Below are 13,590 nucleotides of genomic sequence, written 5' to 3' on the forward strand. Positions count from 1 at the left end.
GTTGATAGATATTTAACCTTGCTTTGAAAAGTTCTTTACTTGGTGTCATTTTTAGGAGCTGTAACTTACTAGGAACAGGATTCTCAGTGCAGTGCCTTTTAGAAGAATGAAGAAGAAATCATTACTTGGGTTGCAGGGTCACACTCTCAAATGACAGCAGAGGCCACCTGGTGTATGGAATTGATGCTAAGCAGCTTGTATGCTGTGTCCATGAATGACACCTGCCTACTTGTGTGACTGTCTCAGTCTGCGTGGGCTGCTACAACAGAAAATCATAGACTGGGTGGCTAAAACAACAAACATTTGTTTCTCAAAGTTCCGGAGTCCAGAAGCCCGAGGTCAGGATGCTAGCACAGTCAGGTTCCTGGTGAGGGCCCTCTTCATGTGTATGTGCTCACATGGCCTTCCTTGGTGTGTGCCCTAAGAGAGAGATCTCCCATCTCATCTTCTTTGTACAAAGGCATTAATCCCATCATGAGTGACCCACCTTCACAACCTAATCTAACCCTAATTACCTTATGACCAAGTTCCTAATTACCAAAGACCCCCATATTCCAAATACCATCATGGTGGGGTTAAGGTTTCAACATGTGAATTTGGGGGACACACATTCAGTCCATGGCAATGACCTTTGCTTTACTTTATAGTTAAGCTATTCAGTAGACCATTGTATTCATTTAAACTTCAACATGCACCTAATCAAAATTAATTTCTTCCTCGAAGGAAATCTCCAACTCACATTTCTGCCAACTGCTTAAGTAATTTGCTACACTGCCCTTTATAACAGTGTCTGGGCTAAACAGCAGGTCCTGAAGATTTTGCTCATGGGTTTTGACCCATGAGTTAGGCTGAGTAGACTTCCAGTATTCCAAATGCATTCAAATAATTGCAGCTTTTTTTCGTCTTGGAAAAGAAGTAAATCTGAAAATTGGGTTCATTTATCCTTAGATCAGATGACTTAGGTTCTTGCCTCAACCCTTAATAGTTGTGTGTTCCTGAGAAACTATTTATTCTTTTTAAAATTTAACTGTAAAACTGGGATAATGCCATCCTGCTCGTCCCCACAAGACAATGGGAGTCAAATAAAATGATACAATGGAAAAACTCTACTGAAATATATAATCTGCTTTGTAAAGGCAACGAGTTATTATTTAAAAGAAAGTGCAGCCGGTTACATAAAAGTAAGTGTAAAACATATCATTGCCTCCAGGAGTTTAAAATCTAAGACAATGTATAGGCAGGAAGATAAGATTCCCTTGCAAATGCTACTGTAACCAGGAGAAATTGTGAAACCTGGACAGACAATAAGTGTCAAGATTCTGGAAATGAGCCCATTTACAGCAGAGTTGTTGACATCGATTAGAATAATGATTCCACTTAAAATTCTGATAACTGCTATTACCTATCTTTTCTTTTTTTTTTTTTGAGGCTATTATTTCCTGCCCTTTCTGTTTTTTTCACACTAGGCAGATAGCAAAATTTGAAAGTAGATGTGTACCTGGGTGAATCTGTAAATGAGATGAAGCCGTTAGGAAGAGATCTGAGCTTTCCAAGCCTTCCTTTGGGTTTTTCTGATGTGACCTGATCTTCCTGTTCAGAGCTTAGTACCAAAAAGCTGCCTTTGGTTTTCTGGCCTCCGTGGCCCGGCCCTCTTTCTGCTCCTCAGTCACTTATCCTGTGTCTTCGTGCTGCCGTTCCATCCATCTTGTTTGGCGGCTTCATTCTTACCCTTGAGTCTTGTTGGCTCCTTCACCTGCAATAATATCTAGATGGAATTAATGCTACTTTGGTGGAGTTATTTGGCCAGCGTTTCCTCAAACCCAGTGAAATATTAAAGACACAGATAAAAGAGGGTCTCTGGTTTAAGAATTTCTTTTCAACGGCCTTTGGTGCCCGATTCAATTCAGGGTATTAGCCAGGATGGATAGCTTGTGAATGTATTGATTGCTGCTCCTTGCAGCAGAATAGTGCATTTTTATCCACGCCAGTGCCAGGGGCAGTGCCTGTCCAGGTGCCTAACATTTCATCTCCTTTAAAATGGCCTAACTATTCTTGGGAAAGGAATGGCCCAGCCTCTTCTAACTTGAGAGACATATAGGACTGCTGTCAGTTTGATGCTAATAATATTGCTGCTGCTGCTGCTGCTGTGTGTGTGTTTGTGTGTGTGTGTGTGCGTGTGTGTAACCTTTGCAGGAGCTCCCCCTTAACAAAAGAACAAATACGAGAGACCTGTAAACCTCCCTTCCACAATATGTGCATCTAGCTTCAGATCCCTCACACAGCTGAGATTAGCAGTTGTCCTTCAGGAGGACTGGGCGATTCTCAGTATAACTCGTATCATTTTAAGTGCTTAGTTTCCCTTCAAAGCATAGCTTTGGCCATCTGTATATCTTCTTTGGAAAAACCTGTTTGCCCATTTTTAATTGGATTATGATTATTATTACTTTTGATATTGAGTTGTATGAACTTTTCAAATATATTTTGGATATTAACCCTTTATTGGACATATCATTTACAAATATCTTCTCCCATTCAATAGGTTGCCTTCTGGTTTCATTGATCGTTTCCTTCACTGTCCGAGAGCTTTTTAGTTTGATGTAGTCACATTTGTTTATTTTCGCTTTTGTTCCCTTTGCCTTTTGAGATAGATCCAAAAAAATATTGTTAAGACTGATGTCGAAGAGAGTACTCCTGATGTTTCCTTTCAGGAATTTTATAGTTTCAGGTCTAACATTTAAGTCTTCAATTTATTTTGAATTTATTTTTGTATGTGGTATAAGAAAGTAGTCTAGTTTCAGTTTTTGTGGGTGTAGCTGTCCAGTTTTCCCAACACCACTTATTAAAGAGGCTGTCTTTCCCCCATTATATATTCCTGCCTCCTTTGTCATCGATTAATGCCAATACTCATTAGGGAAATGCAAATCAAAACCACAATGAGATATCACCTCACACCTACCAGAATGGCTGTTACCTAGAAGACAAGTAGTAAAAAGAGTTGGCAAGGATGTGGAGAAAAGGGAGCCCTCATACACTGTTGGTAAGAATGTAAATTGGTGCAAAAACAGTATAGAGATTTCTCAAAAAAATTAAAAGTAGAATTACCATTGTGAACCAGCAGTTCCACTTCTGGGTATTTATATGAAAACAGTAATTTGAGAAGATATATGCAGACCAATATTCACTGCAGCATTATTTACAATAGTCAAGGTATGAAGGCAACCTCAGTGTCCATCCATAGATGACTGGATAAAGAATATTACTGAGATGTAAAAAATGAAATCTTGCTATTTGTGACAACATGGATGCACCTAGAGGGTATTATGCTAAGTGAATTAAGTCAGGCAAAGGAAGACAAATACCATAGAATTTTACTTATTTGTGGAATCTAAATGAACAAAACAAATGAACAAATTTGACAAAACAGAAATGGACTCATAGATACAGGAAACAAACTGATGGTTGCCAGAGAGGAGGGAGGTGGGGAGGAGGGGCTAAACAAGGGAAGGGGATTAAGAATTACAAACTTTTAGTTATAAAATAAATCATGAGAATGTAATGTACAGTATAAGAAGCAGAGTCAATAATCTTGTAATAGCTTTGTATGGTGACAGATGTAACTAGACTTGTCGTAGTGAACCTTTTGTAATATGTAAAAACTAATATAACATTGTAAGTCAATTATACTTTAATGTACGTAAAAGAAAAGCATAGCTTTGCGATCAGACAAATGTTGGGTTCAAAACTGAGCACCTCTTGCAACTGTGACGTCTTCACATTACTTAACCTCTCTGAGCCTCCGCTTCTACACTTACGAAAGGGGGACCTTAACTTCTCATAGATTTGTTGTAAGGTTTAAATATGTAATATGTAAAAAGCCCAAAGTGGAACCTGACACTAAAAGGTGCTCAGTCAATAGTAGAGGTCTGTATTTTTGTCAATCATTTTTTTCTCCCCTTGCACTCATTTGTTGTGGTGGCATCTGTTCATATTTTCGCTTGGTCTTTTTTTACTTTAGAGGATTTTGCAACTCAGTTTCTCAAGAAGATTTACACTTATGCATCTTAACTATGTATCTTGGAGAATGTCTAAATAACTTTGATTAGTAAACTTAATAAGTAAAAAAGCTAAATTACACCAACCAAACTCCTACTTCTTTTAGTAAATCTCTTTCATTAAGAATTTTGGATTGTAAGAGTTACCTGAGGATAAAATGTTCATTGTTTTTTTAATTCAGTGTACTGCAATGAAGGATGCTGATACTATTAAACTCAACTTTCCTCTGATTTGAGGGCAAAACTAAACCTCCAAGTATTGAGGTCACATACCAACACAATACATAGGCTGAAGGGCTTGGGATAAACTTTTATTTAACCAATCAGAGCAATGCTAGATATTTAATATGCATTAAAACATCGTAGATAAGTGATATTAAGTTCATAGTTTGTTTTGATTTGAATTATTTAAGGCGTTCAGCACAATAAAATAATTTCTCTTCTGTGGCTTTCTGGGGATGGGCTCCATGATTTGAAAATTCTTTTACAAAAGGAGAGAAAAAGAAGGACTTGGTAATAAAATAGTTGTATTTCTGAGATCCATTTTACACACTATTAAAAATTGCATAGGCAACAGTGAGAGAGTTTGAAATTATTAAAATGCTGGCTGGTATTAGTAGAGTTTCTGTGAACCCTTCTTTTTTTGCTCACAGTTTTGAACAAATAAGGAATGTGATCTTATCAATATTCCTGTAAAACACTTTTGCTATCTTTCCATTGCTGAGTGCAGGAGTGAAAAACTCACATGTCTTCCAGGCTTAGGCAAGAAAGGAAATGAATGATGTGGGCTGGGCAGGGTCCATGGCCACATGGTCACTTTGTGGCTTTAAGAGGGCCACTCACTGCACCGTACCTACGTGATTATAGACACATGAGTTTTCAAGAAAAAACAAAAATATGCACTTTTTATGTAAAAATGTTTCTTTATGTAATCTATAGGAAATTTAAAACATGCCCTTTTAGGGAGCAAATTTGAGCTGCATGGGCACATGGCTTGTCTGACCCTTCACTTAGGCACAGCACAAAAGGCCACACTCAATCTGGATTTAACTTTCTTTTTGTGTCATTGCTCTCCTCACTCCTTCCCCTACCATGCCCTGCCCCCACCCCTCCTGTACAGGGAGCACATGCATCTAGTTATGTCAAATTGTGTATCTTTCGCAGAGCACATCAATCATATTTCCTGTTCTTCCCCTAACATGCATGCTCTCTCCCTGGCTTACGCCTTCCACACATGAGAATCATGAAATCTCTTTGTCCTCCTCCAAGTATCACCGGGTGACAAGTCTTCTGAGTTTTCTGTGAGCATCTGAGCCCAGGACTGCAGTGAATTCATTGCTCACTAATCTGTCCTTCCATGTTGTGTTGCATTATAATTACTTATTTGCACGTCAATCTCATTATTACTCTTCCAGCTCTGTTCATTCAGCTGTTGCAGGGGTAAGCGAAATGACCATAGACAAAGTGTGCAGGGTGGAGTTTAATAACCAGAGAGGCTCCCTGATTTGTTACCAGGAGCCAGTGGCTACTGTTTCTCCTTAGGATAAAGTCACCCAATGGGGACATGAGCTGGGCTCGCAGGCTGCCCACCTAGACTGCTTGGCAGAGGGGACATTGGGAATTTCTGAGTCAGGCTTGATGGGACACATTATCCATAGTTCTTTGTTTTTCTCAGGCTGGTTTCATAAGTTTAGCTCACTCCAAGCCTGGGTAATCTTCTCTGCCTCACTCCAGTCTCTCACGTTTGGTGCTCTCATGGAGAAGCGGTGTCAGGGAGGCAGCGGGTGGGGGCAGATTTCACGTTATAACCTGGAATAAATGGCTTGGGCTGCAGAGCTTTTATTTCCAGGCTCTCATTCTCAGCTCCCATCGCTGCTCATCATGGTTGCCCTGGAAGTCAGATTTTAAAGGTTTCTCGTTCTAACCAGCCTGGGAGCTCTCATGGGGGCAGGAGCTGTATCTTATTAACCTTTGTATCCTCACTGCCTGACAAACAGAAGGAGCTCAAATACTTGTTAAATGAATAGTCTGGAGGGAAGAATGACCATAAAGAGGGTATAAGATCTTGTTTTTTATTTATAGCTAACATTTTGTGACCCACACTGCCAAATGTACCATGTGCTCCTTGACCAGTCTCATATTTACTAAACAAATAGAGTGAAGGCTGAAAGGACACCCCATTGGCGCTTTCTTCTCATTTTAGGCAGATGGAGCAAACAGCCCTTGCTGTGGTTTTATTTTATTTTCGCTCAGTCTTCCTTGAACTTGGAGTTTACCCAGTGTTTGCTCAGCTAAGTCGAGGATCTCCTCATGGTGAATGCCGCGCTCACTACAGTTTTCTTGCCTTGTTCTTAAAGATTTCAAGTTGTAAAAGATTTCATTTTGTGGCCAGAAAGTCATTTTGAGTAAGCGTGAAACTGGCTGAACATACTGTGATTTTTTTTTCTAAATTTGTCTAAAAAACACTTAAAAATAAGATAAATCAAAATGATAATCAAGTTAATAAAAATAGCAACCATTTATCGAACATTTAACATATACCATAGTCTGTATCAAGCACGTAAAAACATAAAAAGCGTCTTTGTGAGTTGCAGATGGGACCCTGATACTCAGAGATGCTGAGTAAATCACCCCAGGTGTGTAAGCTAGTAAATGCCCATCTAGCTGTAAAGCTTGAACTCTTTCTGTGATACCAAAATCTGCATGTTAAGTTATATACTTCAATTGTCTTCATAATTCAAAAGCTACGGTAAGTCATTCTAATAGTTCCAAAGTTCTCTCAATTAGGATCAGTTTGAGGATTATAGCGTGTTCATGGGTAAAGGGATGAATGCAAGGCCTGCCCCTAGGAAATATGCTCTCTAAAAGTCATTTTGAACTCTACTGTCTGTTTTGGTCTCTGTTCTTTTGGACTCTACCTTATGGCCAAATAAAAAGGAAACCTTTTGGTAATTGCATCTCCTAATGCTGCTTCTCTTGGTGATCGTTAACGCTAAAGTCAGCAATTGATTTCAGTTTACAGCCAGCCCCTTACACGCACTTGGAAACGAGGATGAGACTGGTGTTGGGAAGTTTTGGAGAAATTACTGATACAGTGGGTTTACTTCAATACCGAGTACAGGGAGAGAGGCCATACTGGGCTTGTTTGGGATTTGATAACAAGCAGAAATACAAAGCGCCTTTCCAGACATACTGTGTGTGAAAATCAAATGAACAAATAGAAAGTGTATCTTCTGCATTGGGTATTTTGCATGGATATTTAATTTTTTATTTAATTGTTTACATTTTTAATCTATACTTTTAATAGTATAGGGTATTTACTTAGGGCTATCTTTCAGTTACGGTATCATAGCATCTATTTGTTTCTATTTGTAATTGAACACCTCTTTGCATATTTTGTATATATTTCAGAATGAATGAGTGTTCAAAATTAAGAGATTGCTTTAATGCTTGAAGTTCCTTGGATATCTATGCACAAACTAATATCAATTTGTTGAATATTATAGAAAAATTTAAATCTATCTGGTATATTTTAAATTTAAAGATTATACATAAAATTTTAATTGAATGTGTGGATTTATTTTGGACTTTAACATTATTTGAAGTGAATTAAAGAAAATAATCCACAAAATTGACCAAAAAAACCCCAAAAACCAAAAACAAAGAAAGAAAGAAACAAATATGGGATCTGCAGTTTCTATCAAGAATGTTTACAAATTGAAATAGTGAAACTTTTGCCCAATAGTGACTTGAATAAGTAGAGGTTTATCTTCTCTTGCATGGTGAGAAATCTGGAGGTAGATGGCTCCTGGGATTGGTTTAGTAATATCAGGGTTGTCATCTCAGCAATCCTCTTGTCCTTTTGCGTACAGTGACAAGGTAACTGCCAGAGCTCCGGGCATCAAATCAACATTCAGGGCAGGAAGAAAGGAGTAAGCATCATGTCAGTTGTGACTGTCTCCATTAATCAAGAAAACAAAAGTCTTCCCAGAAATCTCCTGAAGTAACGTCTTCTATATGATTGGACAGAACACTGTCTCATAGCCATCTCTTACTACCAGGTAATATAGAAGACTGAATATTTCACTTTTCCAGTTGCAGCAGGGGAAAGTAGTGTGGGAGAAAGGAGGCAGGAATGGCTCGTGGATCTGCCACCTAATTGTATTTGCTGTTGAATCGTCTGGTGGTTGTAGCGTTAAATAAAATGTTTGGAAAGCACTTAGCAGAGGGTCTGACATAGAGTGAGAAGATACATGGTCGTTGTTATTGTTATCAAGAACAGGGGACTAAGAAGTAGCCGTTAGCAATCTTACTTCTGCAGTCTTACCTCTCCTTGTTTATATCCTGTACTCTCACTACATGCTGTAAACCCACTAGAAATAAGGTATCTTACCTTTCTTTTAAAACTTTAAAACTGGTAACTTTCTCCCATTGAATTTCCACAGATGCCTTTACTTGGGCTGAGGAATTTAAGATAAAAACAAATCTTTTCTGTTTTCTGATTCTGTGTTCTCTATTCCCACAGAAATGTGGAGGGCTGTCTTGGCTACGATGGCTTCCGGTTGGGCAGCTTGGCGTTAGGCCGTACGCCTCCCATGTCTGTTCATCACACCGGGCTGGGGATGTTCATTTGGTGGTGGTGAGGGTCCAAGAGTGAACCAGGCCAGTCACACAGGAGGACACAGAAACATACGTGTCCTCCAGTCTCTGCTTGCAGCATATTGGCAGGTATCCCACTGGCTAAAGTAAGTTAGGTGGTGCAGCCAGGGACAGGGTGAGAGAGGACCATACAGTCAAGGGCCGCAGTGTGGGGAGGCGTTATTCGGGGCTGTTAATGTAACCAGTGCACCACACCAGGCTTGTTTTTGTTTTATTTGGAGATGTAACAAAAACAATCTCTGTTCCCTGAGCACTTCAGGTAATTTTGGTTGTTTGATTACGAACAGGCTACTGGATTATCAAACTAGCTTGTGTGTAAACTCGTTTGCTTATTTTTAAAGATGGTAATTATGCTTATTTTCAGACCTGCTGCCAATTTTCTTTTTATTGTTTTGAGAAGTTTTATGAACATTGCAATTAATCGACCATATCTCTACGATACAAGCCTGTATGTTACTTCCCAACAAATCAAGGCTTCTGTTCCTCTCCTATAGCATTTGCTATCCTTGATTAAAGGCATGAGAGAAAAAAAAATTCTGTCAAGTATTTCTAGAAGTAAATTAGGCCAGACAAGAGGAGAAAAAGTATCGACTAATTGGGATAAATTCTGTATTGGTGTAATGTGCCACCAAGACACTCACCAAAGAGTCCAAGATTTAGGATGGTGTATATATTGCACTGAGCCATTGGATGACTTTACCCCATAAGCACTCAGAGATGTGGCTTTGTCATAATTGTTTAAATATCTGTTTACAGTTACAAAAAGTCACTGTCACTATTAGAAAAACTCATCTTATGACCTAAAACTTTCTCTAACTTTGAAAAATTTGTCTTTTATAAGCAGACTCTTACTCTGGCAAACATAGAATCCCATATTTTGTAGCTGAAGAAATGGATGGAGTGTTTTCCTAAAGCAACTCGAGTTTCCAAGGCATATGTTGAAAATAACATATGCCTCTGACCCACACTTAATTATCACTAACTTATTCTAACCTTGCCACTATAACGTGGAAAAGCCCAGACTAGAATTTCAGCATAAAAAATTCAACTTAAATGCATAAGGGAATAAAAGTGAAAAACCACAGCAATTATTTTTAAGAGGTAAAGAAAATGCAAATGAGCACTGTTTGTGAGCTTATGAAAGATATATGAAATAAGATAAAGCAGCCATCTGTTAAAATATCTCAAAACCAAAACTCTGGTTTATTATTGACTCTTCTCAATAAGCTTGAATGTTGTTAGTTCACCTGCAAAGAATTTCAATCCCAACTCTTCGTTATTTTTCAATCAGCATTCCGTGATCAGTGTCAGATCACTGTAGCGCACGCACAGCAGCAGGTGGACCAGATGCTGAACATTAAATTAGCAAAATAACAAGGCAGAATTCTGCTTGCAAGCTTTGATTCCCTCCTGCCTTCCTCCTACACATAAAATTGGAGACTGTAAAAAAAAAAAAAAAAAAAAGGAGAAAGAGAGAGAAAGATTGGAACAAACTGCAGTTATATGGCACTGGGTCTTTGTTAATGTATTTGACCTTGTTTTGTTTACGCATTGGCTTCTGTTTAGCATCGGGTATGGTAAAGAGCTGGTAGTAGATGTCTGCATTACTTCTCTAAAGGTTATTTCTACTTTCTCAAGACTAGATCACGTGACAAATAACTCAATTCGTAATTCAGATTCTGCTGCATCTATTTAAAAGAGATTTTTTGGGGTTCTGTCTTTTCTATTCTACCTTCCCCACAATATACATATCTGTCTATTTCCAAAACGGCTGTTGGACTAGTAACAGACATGATCAGGAAAAAAAGTTGTTAGTCTTTTATGAGTGGCAAGTAGCTTATGTGTACAGATACTGAGAAGTCAAGTCTTTCTTTCCAGTTCAGCCACCCTACCCTCAGAAGCTAATCGATCTGATCCTTACAAGAAATGGTTGAATTCAGCAGCTTCCCCATTGTTAGTGAGTGTTCTTTGTTTGAAAATAACAAAAAAGGGGGAAGAAATCAGCATTTTATGGTTCCCAGAAATTAAGTCCTGTATCACTTAGCAGCAGATGGGTACCAAGTTAGTTAAAATTCTGTCTTGACTCTTGACAACTCTTGCAAAAATTATGGGAATAAAAAGCCAACTTTTCCCAAGAAAGATGGTTGTGCTTTTATAGGCATTACATTATTTATGATTTATGGCAAATTATAAGAAAACAAAGTCATAGTTGCATTGGTGTTTGATGTTGAAGTAAATTTTATTGCTGCATTTTAAAACACAAAAACCAATGTTTAAAATAATAATAACACTGTTGAATATATATATTTATACTGTTAACATTAAGTGCAAAACAGTTTATAGTATTGTTACTAAGAATACAAGTTACTGTTTTAACTAAAATAAATTTGATTAGTATCTTAAAAATATAATAGACGTTGCTACTGTAAAGTAGCCACAGAGATGATGGAGGAAGATTGAGTTTATAGCGCTCTCTAAAACAAATGCTAGGGTTCTTTCCCATGCTGCAGATAACATAACACATGAAGACTCTAGAAGATAAAGCTTTTTGAAGTGTAAAATACCAGACAACTTAAGAGGGCAATAAAGTATGCAACCCCATGGGGAATTTCTGAGCAGCCTGGGAATTTCTGAAGCTGTAACCTGAAGACACCTGTATCCGGAGCACTGTTTACACTGATACAAGGTGTCCTAGGTTGCCGGCACAGCGGCTCTGTGTGTTGCGGGAGGTCCCGTCGGTGCCAGAGCAAGAAGGAGAGTCTTAACCGTTGGCCTGTATGAAAAGTGGGTGGGTTCTGTTTCATTGATTATGATGGGTAACTTTTTGCTATGGAAACAAGAATATGAAAATCCTAATGTAATTGGCCGGAGTGCTATTACGAGAACACAGCTTTTCCAAACAGAACTCTGAGAACTATATTGAATGCATTTCTATGAAGTTAGTGATATTCACAAAGATAAGTTAATGAATTCCAGCTATCCTCTGATGATGGCTTCATTCTCTAAAACAGAGGTCAGCCAGCTATAACCTACAGGCCAAATCTGGCTCATTGCTTATTTTTGCTTTGTTTTGTTTTATTAGAGCAGTTGTAGGTTTACTGAAGAATTGAACAGAAAGTAGAGCATCCCCATACACTCTCACCCCACCCATAGTTAAAGCCCTATGATTAACATCTTGCATTGGTGTAGTACATTTGTTAAAATTGATTAACCCATATTGACACATTTTTATTAACCGAAGTCCATAGTTTACATTAAGGTTCAGTCTTTGTGTTGTATATTCTATAAGTTTTGCCAAATAGATAATGTCATGTATCCACCATTGCATATCACACAGAATAGTTTCACTGCCCTAAAAATCCCCTGTACTCCACTCATTTATCATCCCACACCCCCACCAACCCTTGGCGAGTATGGATCTTTTTATTTTCTATTTTCCAGAGCACCATACAGTTGGAATCATACAGTATGTAGCCTTTTCATGTTGGCTTCTTTCATTTAGCAATATGTATTTAAGATTCCCCATGTCTTGTCATGACTTGGTAGCTCATTTTTTTAATTGCTGAGTAATATTCCATTGTATGGATGTGCCACAGTTTGTTTAGTGATTCACCTATAGATGGACATCTTGGTTGCTTTGAATTTGGGGAAGTTATGAATAAAGCTGCTATAAATATTTATGAGCAGAGTTTTGTGTGGATGTAAGTTGTCAGCTACTTTGAGTAAATACCAAGGAGCATCATTGCTGGAATGCATGGTAATAGTGTGTTCCCTTTTGTAAGAAACAACCAAACTGTCTTCCAAATGAGCTACTGTTCTGCATTCCCACCAACAATGAATGAGAATTGTTACTGCTCCACATCCTTGCCAAAAGTTAATGTTGCCAGTGTTTTGGATTTTGGCCATTCTAATAGGTGCTAGTAACTTCCTGTTTTTGTAAGTAAAATTTTATTGGAACATAGATGTGCTTGTTCATGTACCTGTTGTCTGTGGCTGCTTTCATGGTATTATGGCAGAGTTGAGTAGTTGAGATATACGGTATACTGTATGACCCACAAACCCTAAACTATTTACCATCTGGCTTTTTATGGAAAAAGTTTGTGGAGACTTGCTTTAGAATATTTTTTTCTAGGACATCCCGTGATGACTTTTTTTAAGAATGTATACAAAATTCCCATGAAACATTTGTGTTTTGTTCATTGGAATAATCATGAACCCACCAAGGTCTTTGACTAGAACAGTAGGGTAGATCCATCACTAATGCAGTAATTATCAGGTCCATCCTGCAAAGAAGTTGGCAAAAATGAGATATTCATGTTCTCTTCTTTATTGCACAAAACACTTTTGGGGGACATTATATAAACAGAGGTTGCCCCAAACCAATAAAATATCATCACAAACTGAGTGGCTACAAATAGAATAATCTTGAAACCACAGATGAACTTTGTAGTGTGCATATACATGAAAGCGTACGTGTATATGTGCATGTATGTGTAAGTATTTACTAATTAAGAATAATTTTCATGATTGAAAAATCCCACTTGTGATCAGAATTGCTCCTTCTTCCCAACCTTCTTATTATACTCAGCAGAAAAAAAAAATTGCTTAAACACACTGTAACATGGACCATCTTAAAAGATGCAGGACAAAAAAGAATGCATGGTTCTTATATGTGCTTAGTATCAATATTAATATAGTTATTTTGAAAGATAAAAATCAGTTGCTTGCAAAAGAGTATGGCTTGGAATGTATTTGAAGATGTAAGATATGGCATGTAGAGAAAAACCACTAGTCTCGTCTCATGGATTCAGTGTAAACTATCGGTTGGTCACAGTGTCCCTTGGAGCAATGTTTTCCAAATCTAATTGCCACACATTTC

General features: G+C 38.0%; 1 long non-coding RNA gene across 1 annotated transcript in view; it reads left to right on the forward strand.

Moving 5' to 3' along the window:
- LOC123613406 (uncharacterized) overlaps positions 1–12,353 on the forward strand; it is a 190,630-nt gene extending 178,277 nt beyond the window's left edge. The window contains exon 5 of the long non-coding RNA XR_012501597.1: positions 7,925–12,353. This is a non-coding gene — a long non-coding RNA (uncharacterized LOC123613406). The remainder of the gene's footprint in view (positions 1–7,924) is intronic.
- The last annotated feature ends 1,237 nt before the right edge of the window (positions 12,354–13,590 follow it).

The sequence above is a fragment of the Camelus bactrianus genome, chromosome 22, assembly GCF_048773025.1.
Source record: "Camelus bactrianus isolate YW-2024 breed Bactrian camel chromosome 22, ASM4877302v1, whole genome shotgun sequence".
Lineage (NCBI taxonomy): Eukaryota > Metazoa > Chordata > Mammalia > Artiodactyla > Camelidae > Camelus > Camelus bactrianus.